This window comes from Myotis brandtii, unplaced genomic scaffold, assembly GCF_000412655.1.
Source record: "Myotis brandtii unplaced genomic scaffold, ASM41265v1 scaffold1260, whole genome shotgun sequence".
In the NCBI taxonomy this organism is placed as follows: Eukaryota; Metazoa; Chordata; class Mammalia; order Chiroptera; family Vespertilionidae; genus Myotis; species Myotis brandtii.
In genome coordinates this window covers 11,473-17,833 of record NW_005354426.1, presented here as the reverse complement: position 1 = coordinate 17,833, position 6,361 = coordinate 11,473, and the positions used below count along the sequence as shown (strand labels likewise).

Genomic DNA, 6,361 nt, shown 5'->3' with positions numbered 1-6,361 from the left:
TGGCCCTGCCTCCCTCTCCAGCCCTTGAAGCAGCCGTGGCCGCTGCTGATCAGGCCCTCCCCCAGTGCAGGCGCGCAGAGGCCCCTGCCGACACGCCCCCAACGCTGAGTGCGTAACCTCCTCCTATCTGGTTGACCCATTATGGTGTCATGGTTAATTAGCATACTTCTCTACTATAGATAGATAGATAGATAGATAGATAGATAGATAGATGATAGATTGATTGATTGATTGATTTCTTTCACCAGTTAGGGGAATTTTTCTGTCACTATTTTTTCAAATAGGTTTTCAATTTCTTGCTCCCTCTCTTCTCCTTCCGTCATCCCCGTGATGCGAAGGTTGGTATGCTTGAAGTTGTCCCAGAGGCTCCTTACACTATCTTCATATTTCTATATATTTTCAAAATATATAGTTTATTGATTTTAGAGAGGGAAAGAGAGGAATAGAGAGATAGAAACATCAATGAAAGAGACATCAATCGTCTGTCTCCTGCACGCCCCATACTGGACTTGAGCCTGCAACTCAGGCATGTGCCATCACTGGGAACTGACTGGGGACTTCTTGGTTCATAGGTCAACACTCAACCACTGAGCCACACCAGCTGGACTATCTTCGTATTTTTGGATTCTTTTTTTCTTTTAGTTGTTCTGATTTGGTATTTTTGCTTCCTCATATTCCAAATCACTGATTTGATTCTTGGCATCCTCTACTGTACTGTTGATTCCCTGTAAATTATTCTTCATTTCAGTTAGTGTATCCTTAATTTCTGACTGGTCCTTTTTTGTCATTGATGTTTTTACTAAGTTCCTTGAAGTTCTCACTAAGTTCCTTAAAAGTATTCCCTAAGTTCCTTTAAATTCTCATTAAGTTCCTTGAGCATCCTTATAACCATTATTTTAAACTCTGTATCTAGTAGTTTGCTTCCTTCTACTTCATTTAGTTCATTGTCTTGAGATTTCTTCTGTTCTTTCATTTGCAACGTTTCCTTGTCTCTGCATTTTGGCTGCTTACCTGTGTTTGTTTCTATGTATTAGGTAGAACTACTATGTCTCTTGGAATTGGTAGAGTAGTCTCCTGTAGTAGGTGTCCTGTAGGGCCCAGTGGCTCAGCCTCCCCAGTCATCTGAGCTGGGCATTCTGGCTGTGCCCCTATGTGGGCTGTGTGCACTGTCTTGTTGTAGTTGAACTTTGATTGCTGTTGGTGTTACTGGGAGGAATTGACTCCCAGGCGAATCAGCTGTGAGGACCAGCTGCAACTACAGTGGGAGAACTACTATGCAGGAGATGCCCCTGTAGAGCAAGACATGCTTCAGTGGGGCTTTGGTGCTCACCAAGTCCACCCTTTGAGTGTGTCACTGGTGGATGTAGTCAAGTTGTAATCTGGCATGGTCTGAAGCTGACCATTAGGTGCACTGGTTCTGGGGCCTCCCAGGGGGTACAATGTCAGCCACTGCCTGTGCTCTGCCTGAGGCCACCTGGCATGAGCTACAGAGTGACCTGCAGATGGCTGCTACTTATGTTGGGCTTGGAGGTGTCCAGGAGAGGCCAAGCTATGAACCTTTGCAGGCTATTGCTACTGCAGGGCCACTTATTGAGAGGTATGGAAGTTGAGGCCAGCTGCTGCTTGTTTGAGAGATTTTAGGAAAGTCTGAAGCCTAAGCCAGGACAGTCATATGGGAAACCCACTGCAAACAGCTTGGGTAGGGCTGCAAATTGGTGGAGCAGGGTCTCAGGGTATCACCAGGGAGGTAGGGTGAATAGTGTGGACCAGGTTGGTGGAAGCTCAGATATGGCTCCTGTCTGTTGGTTCTGTGGTGGGGGACGGCTCTGATGAGGAACAATGACCTCTGTCAGCACTTTTGTCTGAGAGAAAGCTGGCCTCCACCTCTGGCCCTTCTACCAGTCTCAATGTGGCTTCTTTAATTCTCTAGTTATAGGGCTTCCATTCAGCCAGATTTCAGGTGATTCTGAATGATGGTTATTCTGTGGCTTAGCTGTAATTTTGATATCTAAAATTACACTTAAGTTTAAATAAATATTCATAAAAATGTCTTGGATAATATAAACCACTATGTGTATTCCTCATACTTGTTTGCCTTTCTTCAAATTTACATTTCAATGAACATGTATCATATAATTGAAGATAAATATATTCCCATTTTTATCTAAATATAGTTATTATACAATATTAGTTTAGTTTTGGGTATATAACATAGTTATTCAACATTTGTATACCTAAGGAAGAGATCATCACAATAAGTCTGGTAACCATATGGCATCATACAAGGTTACTGTGATATCACTGACTATATTTCCTATACTGTACATTATATTACCATAACTTATTTGATAACTGGAAATGTGTTCCTCTTATTCCCCTTCATTTCCCCCTCTTCCCCTGTGCCAACCATCAGTTTGTTCTCCATGTCTATGAGTCTGGTGTTTTTGTTTGTTTGTTTTTATATTATAGATTCTACATGTAAGTGAAATTATCTGGTACTTGTCCTTCTCCATATGACTTATTTTACTTAGCATAATACTCTTCTAGGTCCATTCATGTTATCACAATGGCAAGATTTCACTTCATTCTGTTTTATGGCTGAGTAATATTCCATTGCATATCCATCTATTGATGAACATTTAGGTTGCTTCCATATCTTGGCTATTGTAAATGATGTTGCAATGAACATAAGTGTGCAAATATCTTTCCAAATTAGTGTTTTAGTTTTCTTCTGATAGATACCCAGAAGAGGAATTGCTGGGTCATATGGTAGTTCTATTTTTAATTTTTTTAAGGAACCTCTATATTGACTTTCATAATGGCTGTACCAGTTTATAATCCCACCAACAGTGCATGAAGTTCCCTTTTCTACAAATCCTTGCCAACATTTGTTTATTGTCCTTTTGATACTAGCCAATCTGACAGGTGTGAGGTGATATCTCACTGTGGTTTTGCTTTGCATTTCCCTGATAATTAGTGGTGTTGAGCATCTTTTTATGTGTCTCTTGGCCATCTGCATGCTTTCTTTGGAAAAATGTCTCCTCATATGCTCTATACATTTTTAATTAGATTGTTTATTTATATTTTTGACATTGAGTTGTATGAATTCCTTATATATTTTGGATATTAACCCCTTATTGGATATGTCATTTTCAAATATTTTCTCCCATTCAGCAGGTCATCTTTTAGTTTTGTTGATGGTTTCCTTCACTGTGCAAATGCTCTTTAATTTGGTGTAATCCCATTTATTTATTTTTGCTTTTGTTGCCCTTGCTTGAGGAGACATATCCAAAAAGATATTTCTAAGACAAATGTCAAAGAGTTTACTGCCTATGTTTTCTTCTAGGAGTTTTCTGATTTCTAGTCTTAAATCTAAGTCTTTAATCCAGTATTGAAATAAAAGTTAAGGGTATGATTGATTATCCCAATAGTACCTCAAATATTAATAAGAAAACCAGTAATGTCCATTAAGTTTCATTAGTTACTTAAGTAAGTGTGTGTAGGCCCTTGAGCTTAATAGTACCCAGGGCACAGCGATGTCCTATAAGTTAGTCCCAAATGTTTTGGGTTAAAGTACACTTAATCCATTACTTTGTGTGCAGTTGGTGTTAGAAGGTGAAGCACATTCAGCAGTAGCTTGAACCAGAGCAAACAAGTTGGAGCCACATGACCTTACAGTAGGATATTTTCAGTGATTTGAAACACTTCTGTGCTGTGTATTATTTTGGAACAACTACTGATTTTGGGGTTCTTCTACTGGATGACAACAGCTATGGGGTGGGGAGGGGTTTCTTTTATTCTTATCTCTTCTTATTCCCAGTCTAAAGGATTTGTGGGAATGTTCTATCAAACATTGGTTTATAAATCATGATAACCTGTGTTTTCCAAGCAATAACCCTATCAGAATATAAACTCAGATATTTCTCTGGAGGTAACCTTTTTATTTTTCAATTATAGTTGATATTCAATATTATGTTAGTTTCAAGTGTAGAGCATAGTGGTTACACATTTATATAGCATATGAAGTGATCATCCCATAAGTCTAGTAACCCCCTGACATCATACATAGTTTTTACAATATTACTGACTCTATTCCTTATGCTGCACTTTATATCCCTGTGACTATTTTGTACTTTTTTTCAAATATATTTTTATTGGTTTCACAGGGGAAAGGGAGAAAGATATAGAAACATCAATGATGAGAGAGAATCATTGATCGGCTGCCTCCTGCACACCCTACACTAGAGATCAAGCCGGCACCCCAGGCATATGCCCTGACCAGGAATTGAACCGTGACCTCTTGGTTCCTAGGTCGATGCTCAACCACTGAGCCTCGCTGGTCAGGCCAATTTGTACTTCTTAATCCCTTCACCTTTTTCATCCAGCTCCCTAGCCCCACTCCCACCTGCAAACATCAGTTTGTTCTCTGTATCTATACGTTTATTTGTTTATTTTGTTTTCTGGGTTCTACATATAAATAAAATCATATGGTATTTGACTTTCTCTGTCTAACTTATTTCATTTTGCATAATACCATCTAGGTCCATCCATGTTTTCGCAAATAGTAAGATTTCATTTTTTCTCATGAGTAATATTCCATAATATATTTGTGCCCCCTCTTCTTTATCCAAATCCTGCTCCATGGCATCAACCCCTGTATAACAACAGTGTGTCTGCTGTACTCACAGCCATTCCTCACAGCTAATCAGCCTGAGAGCCAATACCTCCCCTTGACATGCCAACAGCAATCAAGGCTCACCTGCAACAGGATGGCACACACAATCCACACAAGAGACAAATCCTGGAGTACCTGGCACAGGTGACCTGGAAGACTGCAACACTGGGCCCAACAGGACACCTACAACATAATGCCACTTTACCAAGATCAGGAGATGGAACAGACCTACCAAATACATAGAAACAAACACAGAGAGGCAGCCAAAGTGAGGAAAAAAAGAAACATGTCCCAAATGAAAACAAAAAACAGGGGAAAAAATCCAGAGAAAGAACGCAACAAAACAGAGGCAAACAATCTATCATATGCAGAATTCAAAATACTTTGATTAGGATGCTCACTGAACATAGGAAAAACATAGATAAACTCAGAACATTAATAAAGAGATAGGACCTTTCTCTTCAACGAGGTAGCAGAACAGTCTCCCCAGCAGACGCAGAGATGTAGATCTTTGTGAAGACCCTGACTGGCAAGACCATCACCCTTGAGGTTGAGCTCAGTGATGCCATTGAGAAAGTCAAAGCTAAAATCCAAGAAAAGAAGGGCATCCCGCCTAGCCAGCAGCATCTGATTTTTGCAGGCAATAGCTAGAGGATGGTCACACTCTCTCTGACTACATTATTAGAAAAATCCCACCCTGTACTTGATGCTTCATCTGTGGGATGGCATCATCAAACCCTCCTTAAACCAGCTTGCCCAGAAGTGCAAATGCAACAAGATGATCTACCAAAAGTGTTACATCCAGTTGTATCCCCACAGTACCAACTGCCAGAAAAATAAGTGCAGCCACTAAAACAACCTGTGCCCCAAGAAGGTTAAATAAGGCCCCTCCACCTCCTCGACTGCAGGGCAGTCTTCTGCCTGAATCCCATAACCCTGGGGCCTCAATAAAGTTACCCTTTCATTGATTAGAACAGTAAAGAAAATAAAAAGAAGAGATGGGGAACATAAAGATGGAGATGGAAAAAAAAGAATCAATCAAATGAAGAATACAATAACTGAAATGAAGAATACATTAGAGTGAGTCTAGAATAGATTAGATGAAGCAGAGGATCAAATCAGCAATTTGGAAGACAATGTAGCTGAAAATAGCCAATTGGAACAGCAATAAGGATATAATTTTTTTTTTAAATGCTGATAGCTTAAGAGACCTCTGGGACAATATCAAGCATAACAACATTCAGATCATAGTGGTAACAACATTCAGATCATAGTGGTACCAGAAGAAGAAGAAAGAGCACAAGGGATTGAAAACCTATTTACAGAGGTATGAATGGAAAATTTCTCTAACCTGGTGAAGGAAATAGACACACAAGTCCAGGAAGTGCAGAGTCCCAAAGAAGATGAACCCAAGAGGCCCACACCAAGATACATCATAAGTAAAATGGCAAAGGTTAATGACAAAGAGAGAATCTGAAATGCAGCAAGAACTACTACTTACCTGCAACAGAGCTCCCATAATCATCTGATTCCTTAGTAGAAACTTTGCAAGGTAGAAGGGACTGGCACCAAATATTCAAAGTGATGAAAAGCAAGGGCCTACTGGTATATCAAGATTACTCTACTCAGCAGGGCTATCACTTAGAATAGAAGAAGAGATATGAGCTATTCAGAAAAGAAAAAGCA

The 6,361-nt window shown here is 39.8% G+C and overlaps 1 pseudogene; it reads left to right on the top strand.

Annotated features, from left to right (window-relative positions):
• The first annotated feature begins 5,170 nt into the window (after positions 1-5,170).
• LOC106724950 lies at positions 5,171-5,558 on the top strand (annotated as a pseudogene).
• The last annotated feature ends 803 nt before the right edge of the window (positions 5,559-6,361 follow it).